At 38.1% G+C, this 15517-nt stretch overlaps 1 pseudogene; it reads left to right on the forward strand.

The window, feature by feature from the left end:
- Positions 1-15517, forward strand: part of LOC133656400 (gamma-aminobutyric acid type B receptor subunit 1-like) — a 182550-nt pseudogene that overhangs the window by 82604 nt on the left and 84429 nt on the right.

The following is a 15517-nucleotide window of genomic DNA, read 5'->3' on the forward strand; positions in this document are numbered from 1 at the left end:
AAAGCAACCGCCGATCGAAAAAGATAATTACCTTCTCATCTTAATTCCCTCCTTATTTAAAGGCCTTCCCTTGTGTTGTCCACCGCAAGACAGCAAAAGCAGATTCACAATGTCAGTGCCGAATTGCTGCACCTCCTGGTAGTTCAATTTCATTTCAAGGTGCTTTTAGAAAGTCTATTATAGTCAGACAAGGCTTAATGATTGCAAGTACCCTTGAAGCTGATTTGATTCATTTGTTTGATATATTAATCCGCCCTCACTGTGAGGTCTTTGATTTCTCTTTCCTATCCACCAGTTCCGCTTGTGGCTGCTTGGTCTGGGTTTCAGCCTTGCGTACGGCAGCATGTTTACCAAGATCTGGTGGGTTCATACCGTCTTCACCAAGAAGGATGAGAAGAAGGATAAGAAAAAGGTAATTGCAAAAAGAGAAGCTGTGAGTGGGATTCTAGAGAGCCTAGTTAAATCCTGCCAAGCTGCAGAGTTCAGCATTTTTTAATCATCTCCTACAACGTGAGATGATGTATTATCCAATAAAGTGTTTTCTTTTTACTTTTTTACATTTACTCACCCTGCTTGGATAGTTGAACGTCATGTGTCGTGTTGCAGCTATAAGTCATGCCAGTTGACTCTTTCAATGTGGATGGGGGTTGATTAGTATCCATTGCTATAGACCACCAGCGGTCAAACGGCTTCCGGAAAGAAGCTGTTCCCCCAATTCCAACCCTTGATGCTGAGTGCCAAGCAGGGAGGTAATGGGTCCCATTTTTATAGTCTTTGGTATGACTCGGCCGGGGTTTGAACTCACGACCTACCAATCTCAGGGCGGACACTGTAACCAGCATTCACCACTCTATGCAGTGCCTTCCTTTCTTTGGCTGTGCTGAGAGTACTCTCCACCACACATATGTACACTACCGTTCAAAAGTTTGGGGTCACATTGAAATGTCCTTATTTTTCTTCTTCTTCTTCTTCTTCTTTTCTATACTTGTATAGCGCTTTTCTACCTTCAAGGTACTCAAAGCGCTTTGACAGTATTTGAAGGAAAAGCACTGTACTTTTGAATTAAGATAACTTTGAACTAGTCTTAACTTGAAAGAAATACACTCTATACATTGCTAATGTGGTAAATGACTATTCTAGCTGCAAATGTCTGGTTTTTGGTGCAATATCTACATAGGTGTATAGAGGCCCATTTCCAGCAACTATCACTCCAGTGTTCTAATGGTACAATGTGCAGGCATGTGATTTTTCCGTCTAAAGTCGGAATTCCGTCTTTTTTAATCTCGGGGGGAAAAAAAATTATCTCCCGTTTTTCGGGGTTTTTTTCCGACCCTAAATCAAGATCCGAGACGTAGTTTATATTAACGCCGCAGTTGATTGGTCGATATGTTCCTTGTGACCAATCAGGACATCTGTTATGAATGATGACGTTAATAACGTCATCATACCGCCATTTTCCATATGTAAACGATGTCGGTTCTCGAGAGAAAGGACGAGTAAAAGAAATTGATAAACATGTCAAAAATAAGTTACGATGGGACTGGATGGAAAGGGAAATCACTGATACTGTTGGGAAGAAGCAAGTTACGACTTTGTTCGGTGATTTTATTCGGAAAATCGATCGTCCCGGAAAGGTTTTGTGCATGTGGTGTCATGATAATATTGACTATGGATCACGAGGTTTCAAGGCTTTGGAAGTACATGCGAAACGCCAAAAACATATGAAACAACTTGAAGCAAGGAAAACGAACTATTCACTAGCTGGTACTTTTGGATGTCAACCGAAAGTGAGCAAACCTTACGGACTTCATCCTTTGTTTACATCGAGAGGAAAGATCCACCCAAACAACCCACTTCAGTTGCAGACAGGGTTGTTAATAATGAGGTAAGCTAAAAAATATTTGCTTGCGAAATACGCATGTTTGTTTTAAATATTAACCAATTATTGCTTTGCGAAATATAAATGGGTTTTTCTAAAAATAAAAAGCCACGTGAAAATATATTATGAAATTACAGAAATTCAAAGAGTCGCATTATTGAATCCAGTTAACAATTTATTTGAAATACATTTGCATATAATACTATTTTGTAATATTAAGTTCTTATGTAGTCTCTTGAAACTATTGTCAGTGGTGTAACAATCTTGAAGGTAAATATTTTCACACTTGTTTCATGCAATATGTCAGTGTCCTCACATTATTATTTCCTATATTCAAATATGAGTAAACAATACTAAACATGTTTAATTATTTTCATAAATGTATATCCTATTTTGGCGAAAAGAATGAAATGTTTACATTTGGTATTTTGTTAAATACATTTGCAAGGAAAGCTCATGTTAGGGCTGGGCTCTTCGAGAAAGCTAATGTGTAAAGTGAACTGAAGTAATGTGGTAATACTGTAAATAAACTGTAGATAATAACACTGATCAATGTGACACCTGTGGATGTGAAATGAACACAAGATATAAATATTAGTGACTAAATACTGTTGGGACTGAACCATATACAGTGATTCATTAGGATAATTGGGTTATGTATGTTCTATTAATGATGTTGTCATGTCTTTAAACACTAAAATATTTTCTTCAAATGGTGCTGTCTTTGTTAATTTTAGCATGTTAAATTGGTGAAAAACCAGGAGCTTCGGGGGGCGTTGCCCCCCTTGTCCCCCCACCAGCCCACCAGGGCACTGGTGGGGGAACCTGGCTGGACCTGGCTGGGGGCCTTCGTCCCCCAGACCCCCGGAAATGTTTTCAGTATTTTTCATTGTGGTCAAATCACATGCCTGAATGTGTTTGCTCAGAAGGCTAATTGATGATTAGAAAACCCTTGTGCAATCATGTTCACACATCTGAAAACAGTTTAGCTCGTTACAGAAGCTACAAAACTGACCTTCCTTTGAGCAGATTGAGTTTCTGGAGCATCACATTTGTGGGGTCAATTAAACGCTTAAAATGGCCAGAAAAAGAGAACTTTCATCTGAAACTCGACAGTCTATTCTTGTTCTTAGAAATGAAGGCTATTCCACAAAATTGTTTGGGTGACCCCAAACTTTTGAACGGTAGTGTAGATGCTCCTAAGGATGGAGATCCCTCGTCCAGAGACGCTGGTGTCCCTTCTTGAGCAGACAGGAAGTGTTGTGGCTCCAAGTGAGGTCCCGAGATAGGAGCTGAACATCATATCCACATCTGCTGCACCGGTGTGCAGGGAGGAAGGGGGTGTCTGACCTTCTCGAAGTACACCACCATGTCCTTGATCTTTATTACATTGATGCAAAGGTTGTTACTTTTGCACCAATCCACCAACATTTTTAACTCCTCATCATGATGCGTCCCATCACTGTTTTGTCACAATATGTGTTCCGTTTTCCCACGGTGTGTATGGGAATTACTCAGCTCGCAATTGTCAAACTTTTTCCCTTTTTATTTGACTCTTGGCATTCAGGAGTACAAATGCAGCAGATGTAGGAGTGAAGTAGCATTGAGCAGTAGATGATGAATGGATAAACAGTTGAAATAGCAGGTGGAATGAGCAGGTAATAACCTAAACAATGTCAAATGTACAGTTTCAGGTATCAAATAAACACTGGATGCATTTAAAGACAGTTACTTATTCTCCCACTCACCACAGTATTTAACACTGGCAGAATTAACATCACATACAATGACAATTACCAAGCACAGCACCAGTATAAATAGCAAACTACACATAAAAGCATCTGAGTATAAATTAATATGCAGTCGTGGTTAAAAGTTTACATACACTTGTGAAGGACATAATGTCATGGCTGTCTTGAGTTTCCAAAAATTTCTACAACTCTTATTTTTTGTGATAGAGTGATTGGAGCACATACTTGTTTGTCACAAAAAACATTCATGAAGTTTGGTTCTTTTATGAATTCATTATGGGTCTACTGAAAATGTGACCAAATCTGCTGGATCAAAAGTATACATACAGCAATGTTAATATTTGGTGATATGTCCCTTGGCAAGTTTCACTGCAATAAGGGGCTTTTGGTAGCCATCCACAAGCTTCTGGCAAGCTTTTGGTTGAATTTTTGACCACTCCTCTTGACAAAATTGGTGCAGTTTAGCTAAATTTGTTGGTTTTCTGACATGGACTTGTTTCTTCAGTATTGTCCACATGTTCTCAATGGGGTTTAAGTCAGGACTTTGGGAAGGCCATTTTAAAACCTTAATTCTAGCCTGATTTAGCCATTCCTTTACCACTTTTGACGTGTGCTTGGGCTCATTGTCCTGTTGGAACACCGAACTGCGCCCAAGATCAGTATGACTAGGCCACCTAGTCATACCAAAGACTAGATGACCTAGTCTTTGGTATGACTAGACCACCTACTTAGTGGCCTAGTGGTTAGAGTGTCCGCCCTGAGATCGGCGTAGGTTGTGAGTTTAAATCCTGGCCGAGTCATACCAAAGACTATAAAAATGAGGACCATTACCTCCCTGCTTGACACTCAGCATCAAGGGTTGGAATTGGGAGTTAAATCACCAAAAATGATTCCCGGGCGTGGCACCGCTGCTGCCCACTGCTCCCCACTGCTCCCCTCACCTCCCAGGGGGTGAACAAGGGGATGGGTTAAATGCAGAGGACAAATTTCACCACACCTAGTGTGTGTGTGACAATCATTGGTACTTTAACTTTAAAATCCAATCTCCGGGCTGATGATTTTAGGTTGTCCTGAAGAATTTGGGGGTAATCCTCCTTTTTCATTGTCCCATTTACTGTCTGTAAAGCACCAGTTCCATTGGCAGCAAAATAGGCCCAGAGCATAATACTACCACCACCATGCATGGGGTTCCTGGGATTAAAGGCCTCACCTTTTCTCTTCCAAGCAGATTGCTGGGTATTGTGGCCAAACAGCTCAATTTTTGTTTTATCTGACCGTTCTCAAACAATGGCAATAAAAACTATTCTGATTCTGATATACATCTATTAACAAGCTTATTGGTGTGTTTAGTGGGACAGGCGAAAGTTAAGTCGGAGAAAATGCGGTAGTTTATAAAAAAAAAAAAATTCTGTGCGGCCCAGTAGCAATTGTGTCACGGAGCGCTGGGTGGGGACCACTAAATTACACGCTAAATCATCATTTAAATAAGGCGGTCTGCACCACTTTACAATTGCACACGCGGTGTTAGTTAATCACACGCAACACGACCATTAATAGTACATGCATGGTATTTTATAGATTGCACACACTGTTTAGCGCATTTTATTTGGATTTTAGTATGGTAAACCAGACCCTTAGTTCCCAGAGAACACTTCAGGGAACTCAAAGAAGACAATCAAGCTACAAACACGTGTAGGCGGTAATGTCGACTTGCAGACACCATTGAGCTTTTCAGTCAACCTGATTGCAGATGGGAAGCAGGTGAGGCGATTCATTGTCCCACCCCAAGACCGGAAAACGGGGAAGCTAAAGATGAAATACGACAGAGCGTCAAACTAAAACTAATACTAAACACATTTGTTTTCACTGATGCAGTCGGGCTGATGGGTATTTCCTATATGTGTGTCTTTTTTTGTCTTGCTGCTGTCACGGCCCAGTGCTTTGAGGGCAGATTGTATTGGCCTCCGTTAGTGATGGATCATTGTTTCTGCCGCAGCTCAGGCTAGTCTATTTGTGGCTTCATAAATCCCCCCTTCAAACAAAATGACATAGAGAGGATTTGTGTATTTGTGTGACCCTCATCTTGTGTGCCCCTGCAGCACCTGGAGCCCTGGAAGCTCTGTGCCACTGTTGGCGCCCTGCTTGGCATCGATTTCTTGTCTCTCATCATCTGGCAGATTGTGGATCCTTTGCATATCACTGTGGAGGTACACTCACATTGCCATATATTCTATTAGGGAGAGGAGTAAGACATCATTGCAAACATAACTGCTGTTTTGGGGGTAATAACAGTGGTTTTTAAACGTTTTTCACCAAGTACCATATCAGAAAAAAACTTGGCTCTCCAAGCGTCACCATAATGACCAACATCAAAATAAAGTAGCGTAGTACAGTGGTTCTCAAACTTTTTTCAGTGATGTACCCCCTGTGAACATTTTTTTAATTCAAGTACCCCCTAATCAGTTGAAGTATTATTCAATAAATATATTTATAAAGGATCTTTGAATTGTTGCTATTTTTAGAATATTTAAAAAAAATCTCACGTACCCCTTGGCATACCTTCAAGTACCCCCAGGGGTTCGCGTACCCCCATTTGAGAACCAATGGCGTAGTAGACCGAAAATCTCATAAAAACAAGGCAGAGGTTTTATTTAACAAGTATATTTAATATTGTTGGCCACTCTAACATTAAATGATAAATGATAAATGGGTTATACTTGTATAGCGCTTTTCTACCTTCAAGGTACTCAAAGCGCTTTGACAGTATTTCCACATTCACCCATTCACACACACATTCACACACTGATGGCGGGAGCTGCCATGCAAGGCGCTAACCAGCAGCCATCAGGAGCAAGAGTGAAGTGTCTTGCCCAAGGACACAACGGACATGACTAGGATGGTAGAAGGTGGGGATTGAACCCCAGTAACCAGCAACCCTCTGATTACTGGCACGGCCACTCTACCAACTTCGCCACGCCGTCCCATTACACACAGTTTAAACAGTAACACTGTTTGAATATAGGAAAATAAATCACTATTTTAATCAAGTGATTCTTTGGCGTACCACTAAATGAAGCCCGCGTACCACAATTGGTACACGTACCACAGTTTGAGAATCACTGTTTTAAACATCCATCCATCCATCCATCCATTTTCTACCGCTTGTCCCTTTTGGGGTCGCGGGGTTGCTGAAGCCTATCTCAGCTTTTAATCACAAATGTATGTCAATAATAAAAAAAATTCTTTATTATTTTTATTACCGTTAGTTTTTCATAACTGTGCCACTATTTACCTCTCAGTGATTTGACAAATCAAGGCGTATAAAGGTCAATCCTAACTTTATACTTACCTTTTTATAAACTTCTATTTGGTCTGGATGGAATGACATTTTAGATCCACTGAAAATTATTCTGTTATATTTGCAAATACTGTTTGGTTAAAGTTGTGATTTGTAGTAATTGGAATTACGATTCAAGACATAAAATATAATTTATTCCTCATCTTAAATGAGTTTATTCTTGTAAAATCTACAAACTATTTCTTGTAATATTATCTCTGATAATTATATTTCAGCTTTACCTCGGGACACAAGTTTAATTGGTTATGTCCCCACATCTGTGGTCCCCTCCAAGGTTTCTCATTGTTATCCCATTGGGTTGAGTTTTTTCTTGCCCTGATGTGGGATCTCAGCCGAGGATGTCATTGTGGCTTGTGCAGCCCTCTGAGACACTCGTGATTTAGGGCTATATAAGTAAACATTGATGATGATGATGATGACACAGTTCACACTTTGAAAAGTTTGTATTGCAAAATGTTGTCGGCTATTGAAATTAATTAAAATCAATTTTATCGATGTTTGACCCTCAAAACAGCACAATTTTTTAAATAACTAACTTTTACTCTAGATAAGAAGTATTGTATATAAAGTAATACAATACAATGTAGTACCAACAAGCTCAAAAATAAAATGAACATAAAGTGGCGAGAAATATGTCAATAATGAATAATAAGCAAAATATTTTGTTGAAAAAAAAAACACTCCATATTCTCAACTGCTCGCTAGTGTTACCATATCTGAGTTATTGTGTAAAAATATTGAGAAGTAACTACAAAAGTAAGCTTCATTCACTAACCGTGTTACTAAAAAGGTCGGTTAGAATAATACATAATGTCGTATGTCAAGTACATTCAAAGTTGAATCCAAAATATTGAAATTCAATGACTTTGTGCATTTGCAAACAGCTAAAATGATGTACAAAGTAAAGTATAACCTGCTACCCAAGAATGTACAACAATTCTTCTTAACAAAATTGAAGAAGTATGTTCTTTTGTATGCACGTACAGCACTTTTATTCGGAATTAAATTATGGAATGGGTTAAGCAAAGAATGCTCAAAGTGTTTACAAAATAAAAGGAAGAAGAAACTTTAAAAAACATTTTTAACTTTATTGAATAATGAAATAATGATATCCAATTTATTTACCTATTTATTGAGAACTTATTATTTATGAATTTAAATTGTGTACAAATTGAGAACAGGAAGTAAACAAATGTGTTAGTAATTGTTATGAAAAGGAAAGTAAGGATTAAATAAGATCAGCTTCTTCTCCCTCCTTTTTGGACATGTTGTAGTGCGAAACTGGAAATATGTGATGCATCACATTGTATCGTATTTTTTGGACTGTAAGGTGCACTTAAAACACTTTCATTTTCTCTAACATCGACAGTGCGCTTTACAAACCGCCTAATGTACGTATTAATTCTGGGTGTGCTTACTGACCTTGAAGAAATTTTATTTGGTAAATGATGTAATGATAAGTGTGACCAGTAGATGGCAGTCATACATAAGAGATACGTGTTGACTGCAGGTTGACGCCTGTTCAATAAATGACGCAAGTACAGATTAGCAAGCAAACCCAAAACGTGGATGTTTCACTGAGAATATAGAACAATACACACAGCGCTCAAAGAGCTGTCAAAATGTTTTAATATGACTTTGGTAAGCTACAAAGCCGCATCACTTAATGGACTGTCGGCGCATTACGACAACCGTAGTCAGACGTACTGTGCCTCAACACATGGGTATTACTATGCTGTGTGGTGTGTGTGTGTGTATAAGGACCCCAAAATGTCACCTATTAGGAGACATACTATCTGCCGTTTTGTTTCGCAATGTTGTGCAAAACCATCTTTTCTTACCTATTGGTACCTGATGTGTATTTGGGATCTGCATAAGTCACAAAACTTTGCGTACGTCCGGCATTTTACCCCGCGCTGTAGTCAATATGCTCTTGTCTTTTTTTCTGTATCCTCTTGTTGTGGGGCATTTATCCTCCGCCATTGCCATTTCTAATATAAGTAGCATACAGTTCTTACTTATATCTGTCAGGGCACTCGCTATGGAAGTGCTAAAAACTACCGATACAACAAAGTCGCTGTGGAAGTGTAGCCACGTTAACAAGAACGCCCACAAAACAGCACATCCTGGTCTGTAAAACTAATCTACAATGCAACATTTCGACCAAAGCACCACCATTACAGTATATGTTATATGACCACAAGGAAGTATCTTAAATGTTGAAAAAAACAATAATATGACCTCTTTAATGCACCTTATAATCCGGTGCATCCTATGATCCCAAATATATTGTAACTGAATGCATGTTCGAAATCAACTTAAACTATTTGTATCTATATAAATATATATATACAGTACAGGCCAAAAGTTTGGACACACCTTCTCATTCAATGCGTTTTCTTTATTTTGATGAACGTTTACATTGTAGATTGTCACTGAAGGCATCAAAACTATGAATGAACAGATGTGGAGTTATGTACTTAACAAAAAAAGGTCAAATAACTGAAAACATGTTGTATTTTCTAGTTCCTTAAAAATAGCCACCCTTTTCTCTGATTACTGCTTTGCACACTCTTGGCAATGTCTCGATGAGCTTCAAGAGGTAGTCACCTGACATATTTTCACTTCACAGTCATAGTTTTGATGCCTTCAGTGACAATCTGCAATGTAAATAGTCATGAAAATAAAGAAAACGCATTGAAATGAGAAGTATATATATATATATATATATATATATATATATATATATATATATATATATATATATATATATATATATATATATATATATATATATATATATATATATAAAGTATATATATATATACATATATATATATATATATATATATATATATATATATATATATATATATATATATATATATATATATATATATGTATATACATATATACATATATGTGTGTGTATATGTACTGTATATATGTATGCATATGTATATATACAGTATGTAATGTAATGACATTTCACGTTGTTCCCATTGGGTTGAGTTTGTTCTTTCCCTGATGTGGGATCTGGCTTGTGCAGCCCTTTGAGACATTTGTGATTAATGGTTATATAAGTAGTGATTGACTGATTAAATGGGTGTATTGTTTAATTGCTTATGGTGCTGTTTCACATTTTTTATAATGTCCACATAATTCAGTGGGAAAATTGTGTGTTTTTGTACTACTTATTGTTTCATTCTGTGTTTTTTGAATAATGGAACCAAGAATTGGGAAGGTTGCTTGAAGAAGTACCTATACAGTGGGGCAAACAAGTATTTTGTCAGCCACCAATTGTGCGAGTTCTCCCACTTAAAAAGATGAGAGAAGCCTGTAATTTTCATCCTAGGTAATCTTCATTAATGAGAGACAGAATGAGGGAAAATAATCCAGGAAATGACATCGTAGGATTTTTATTCATTAATTGGTAAATTCTTCTCGAAAGTAAATATTTGGTCACATACAAACAAGCAAGATTTCTGTCTTTCACAAACCTGTAACTTCTTCTTTAATAGGCTCCTCTGTCCTCCACTCGTTACCTGTATTAATAGCACCTGTTTGGCCTTATTATCATTATAAAAGACACCTGACACAACTTCAAACAGTCACACTCCGAACTCCACTATGGCCAAGACCAAATAGCTGTCAAGGTACACTAGAAACACAATTGTAGACCTGCACCAGGCTGGGAATCCTGAATATGTAATAGGTAAGCAGCTTGGTGTCAATAAATCAACTGTGGGATTAATTATTAGAAAATGGAAGATATACAAGACCACTGATAATCTCCTTCCATCTGGGGCTCCACGCAAGATCTCACCCCGTGGGGTCAAAATGATCACAAGAATGGTGAGCAAAAATCCCAGAATCAGACGGGGGACCTAGTGAATGACCTGCAGAGAGCTGGGACCAAAGTAACAAAGGCTACCATCAGTAACACACTACTCAAATCCTGCAGTGCCAGACATGTCCCCTTGTTTAAGCCAGTACATGTCCAGGCCAGTCTGTAGTTTGGTAGAGAGCATTTGGATGATCCAGAAGAGTATTGGGAGAATGCCATATGGTCAGATGAAACCAAAATATAACTTTTTTGGTTTAAACTCAATTTGTTGTGTTTAGAGGAGAAGGATTGCTTAGTTGCATCCAAAGAACACCATACCTACTGTGAAGCATGGGGGTAGAATTATCATGTTTTGGGGCTGTTTTTCTGCAAAGAGACCAGGAGGACTGATCCGTATAAAGGAAAGAATGAATGGGGCCATGTACCGTAAGATTTTCATTGAAAACCTCTTTCCATCAGCAAGGGCATTGAAGATGAAACATGGCTGGGTCTATCAGTAATAATGATCCCAAACACACCGCCCTGGCAACGAAGGAGTAGCTTTGTAAGAAGCATTTCAAGGTCCTGGAGTGGCCTGGCCAGTCTCCAGATCTCAACCCCATAGAAAATCTTTGGAGGGAGTTGAAAGTCTGTGTTGCCCAGCAACAGGCCTAACACAACTGCTCTAGAGGTGAGCTGCATGGAGGAATGGTCCAAAATACCAGCAACAGTGTGTAAAAACCTTATGAAGACTTACAGAAAACGTTTGACCTCTGTCATTGCCAACAACGGGTATATGACAAAGTATTGAGATTAACTTTTATTGACCAAACACTTATTTTCCACCATAATTTGCAAATAAATTATTTAAAAATCAATGTGATTTTCTGGATTTTTTTTCTCATTTTGTCTGTAATAGTTGAGGTATACCTATGATGAAAATTACAGGTCTCTCTCCTCTTGCACAATTGGTGATTGACTAAATACTTGTTTGCCCCACTTTATATGGAGTCTGTGCACACTGCACTTATGTGTAATGCACATGATCAATAATAATCGCTATTGACTTTATCCATCAGGCGGTAACACTATTGCAATGTATCAAATTTCATGTTTAAAAAAACTTTGGACAGTCTGCGGGCTGTAGTTTAGGGATCCCTAAATTAAGCAATTATTTGGCGTATCACTGCAAACCACAGTGCCAGAGCCATGTATAGAGTATGGCCGACTCGGTTTTAAAGTTGGCAGCAAAATGTCAGTGGCTTTAGATCAATCAGAATAGCCTGAGAATCTCCTAAATGATTGATCAAAAGCCCCTCACGTGACTACAGGGCGCCATTTTGCTGCCAACTTTGAAACCGATTTGGTCATACTCTTTATTTACACGGCTTTGACTAGTGGTACATGTACCACAGATCGAAAAACACTTATGTACAGCATTTACCTTGGAGAGCGAATTCTAAGGCAGAGGTGCCCAAACGACCATGTCCGGCCCGCCGGGGTGTTCAATGTGGTCTGTGAGATGTCTGATAATATTGTTTTAATAACATCAGAGATAATACACAGCATATGTATCTCTCTCAATGGGTAAATGTTTACGGAAGTGTGTACTATATTAGATTACAAATCCCAGAGCATAGCATTCATTTATATGTAACAATCCAAACAACTGTTTCCACCTATGGTGCAAATAATGAAAAAGGCACACATCAAAGTAACAAACATGTGCCACACAATGTCACCTGGCCACTGAACTATGTGGACATTACACAAAATGTCTAATCACCATACCTAATTCAAAATTACACCCATCTAATTCCACTACGAAGCATGATGTGTAGTATACAAAACTCTCTCCACACTTCCCTATGTTTGGCGAATTGTATCTTTGTTTGATGTTTCTGATTAATTACAAAACGTTAAGGAGGCAGTCAGATAAATAAACCGAGGTAGGAGTCTGACTTTCACATACCATATTTTCCGGACTATAAGGTGCACTTAAAATCTTTTTTTTCCCTCAAAACTCGACAGTGCGCCTTATAACCTGGTGCGCCTAATGTGAGGAATACGTTTGGTTGAGCTTACCCACCTCGAAGCAATTTTATTAGGTACATGGTATAATAAGTGTGACCAGTAGATGGCAGTCAAACATAAGAGATACGTGTACACTGCACTATGATGGCAGTCTCACACACAAGAGATACATGTAGACTGCAATATGACTCAAGTAAACAACACCAACATTTTATATGTTCCATTGAAAATATAGAACATTACACACGGCACTCAAGAATCCATCAAAATGTTTTAGTACGACTTTGATAAGCTATGAAGCCGCACCGCTTGATGGCTTGTCGGCACATTAAACATATGGAGTATTATTATGGTGTGTGTATAAGGTAAGACATATTATCTAGTGTTTTGTTTCACAATATTATGCAAAAGCAACTTTTCTTACCTTCTGGTACCTGCTGATCTGTATTTGGGATCTGCATAAATCCTGAAAAGTTGTGCATGTCTACCTTTGTACTCCGTAGTCGATAAGCTTGTACTTTTTCTCTATCCTCTTATGTGACATTCATCCTCCCCTATTGCCATTTCTAATATAAAATATTGTAAAGTTCTTACTTATTTTCATGACAAGTCAGTAAACTTGTCATGAAAGCGCTAAAACATATCGGTGTAGTGAGTTTACATTATTCACCCAAGGAACTTTAATTATTAGAGAGTTCCGGTCGGACGGTTTTTCACAGGACACATTTCCGGTGCTGTTGTTTGCGGATGAGGAGATGCTGCTCCGTTATTGATTTAAGTAAAGTCTGAATGTCATGTTAGCTCCATCTTTTGACACTTCTTCCACTCCCGTCCTTGCACGCTACACCGCTACAACAAAGATGACGGAGAGAAGATGCCACGTAAATAAGACCGTCCACAAAACGGCACATTCGGAAGCGACTGTCAGAAAGCGGCTTGAAGATGATCTGTAAAACATAATCTATGCAAAATTTTGACCAAAGAACCACCATTACATGTTATGTAGACCATAAGGAAGTGTTTTCAATTTAGAAAAAAATGTATAATAATATGACTCATTTAATACGCCCTATAATCCGGTGCGCTTTATATATGAAAAAAGATCGGAAATAGACCATTCATCAGCAGTGCGCCTTATAATCTTGTGCGCCCTATGGTCCGGAAAATACGGTACTCTTAATATTTAATCATGTATACTTTCTTGGTGTAAATAACAGTTGAAACGTAAGTGTTGTTGTTCAGGCTTAGTTCTTATATAGCTTGCTTTAATTTATGCTTCAGCAAAGTTTGGACATCCCTATTGGACGATATTTCCTTTAAGCTACACGCCATCAACAGCTTCTTCAGATTTTCACAGAAAAATGTCCGCCATTTATATTTTATTCAAATGTCCTTGGCTGGCTTTATTGACTCATTCTGCTTCAGTATGACGCAGACTGGCAGTGCTATGCTCAAAATGCTTTACCAACATTTTTGATGTGTTTTTTTTCATCTGTCTTTCACAATCTCTTTCTTCATTCCCATGGTTTGGAAAAACTAAGTTATGTCGATCTCTAGCTATTAGCTAATGCTAGCGAATAAGACCGAATGTTTTGGCCGCATTTTGTGAGGTTCACTGTGGCATTTGCTATGCAAACTAGTGGTAAAGACGCTCGTAACCCCAATTTATAACAGTGAGTTATAAATTTTGGGGAAATTTATAAATTTTTGGGGAGATGAGTGGCCGAGAGGCCACTCATCTCCCCAAAAACGTGTACTCTCGTACCACTGTGCTTATTTAGTGTAATATTTTGACATTACTCTAATTATAATGACTGTATTTTCATTATTCATTTTTTTCAGCTTTTTTAACATGTGCGCTGTTGTTGCTTATAAGCAGAAATTCACCCGAGAAGCCCCAAAAGGAGACCAGGATGTTTTGATCCAACCATTATTGGAGCACTGCAGCTCTGAAAAGATGAACACCTGGCTGGGTATGTAGAATTGTTGTATATGTTACAATTTATATTCTTCTCTGTGCCTCAATGTCTGTGTTTGACCAAACTGTACAGTAAAATAATTATGGAGTCTCCTGTTGACTTTGTAAGTCATCCCGTTTATGACTTACAAACATGACTTGATGGAAAGTTTTTTAACAGAGAGATTATGTATTTGTTTATTTATTATAGTGCTAGATGTGCCTAAGCGTACATTCGAACTCATGTCTCCTGACTGTGCGGCCTAAATGCTAACCACTAAGTCACCTTGTGGACTCCAAAAACAGACTATCAACACAAATCTATAGAAAAACATTAGATAAAAGTTATTATTTGTATTATTATTTTATTATGTATTATTCATTATTTTTATTTTTATTTGTATAAAGTGGAATCCAGTAAGTATTTGAACCTTTCCAGTCAGCACAAATTTTCTTCAGTATGGAACTTTGTGGGCACAATAATAAAAAAATGGAACAAATACAAGATACAGTACAGGGCGCTAATGCTCCTCAAAGACCAACCTATACCAACCACCTCTAACTGACAAGACATAAAAATACTTCAAAGCCACATTCGTACATAATGTACCTTAAATTCCGGACTATAAGCCGCTTCTTTTTTCCTACTCTTTGAAACCTGCGGCTTATAAAACGGAGCGGCTAATTTACGGATTTTTCTTCACTAATGGCC

Source organism: Entelurus aequoreus, linkage group LG08 (genome assembly GCF_033978785.1).
Source record: "Entelurus aequoreus isolate RoL-2023_Sb linkage group LG08, RoL_Eaeq_v1.1, whole genome shotgun sequence".
NCBI classification, from domain to species: Eukaryota; Metazoa; Chordata; class Actinopteri; order Syngnathiformes; family Syngnathidae; genus Entelurus; species Entelurus aequoreus.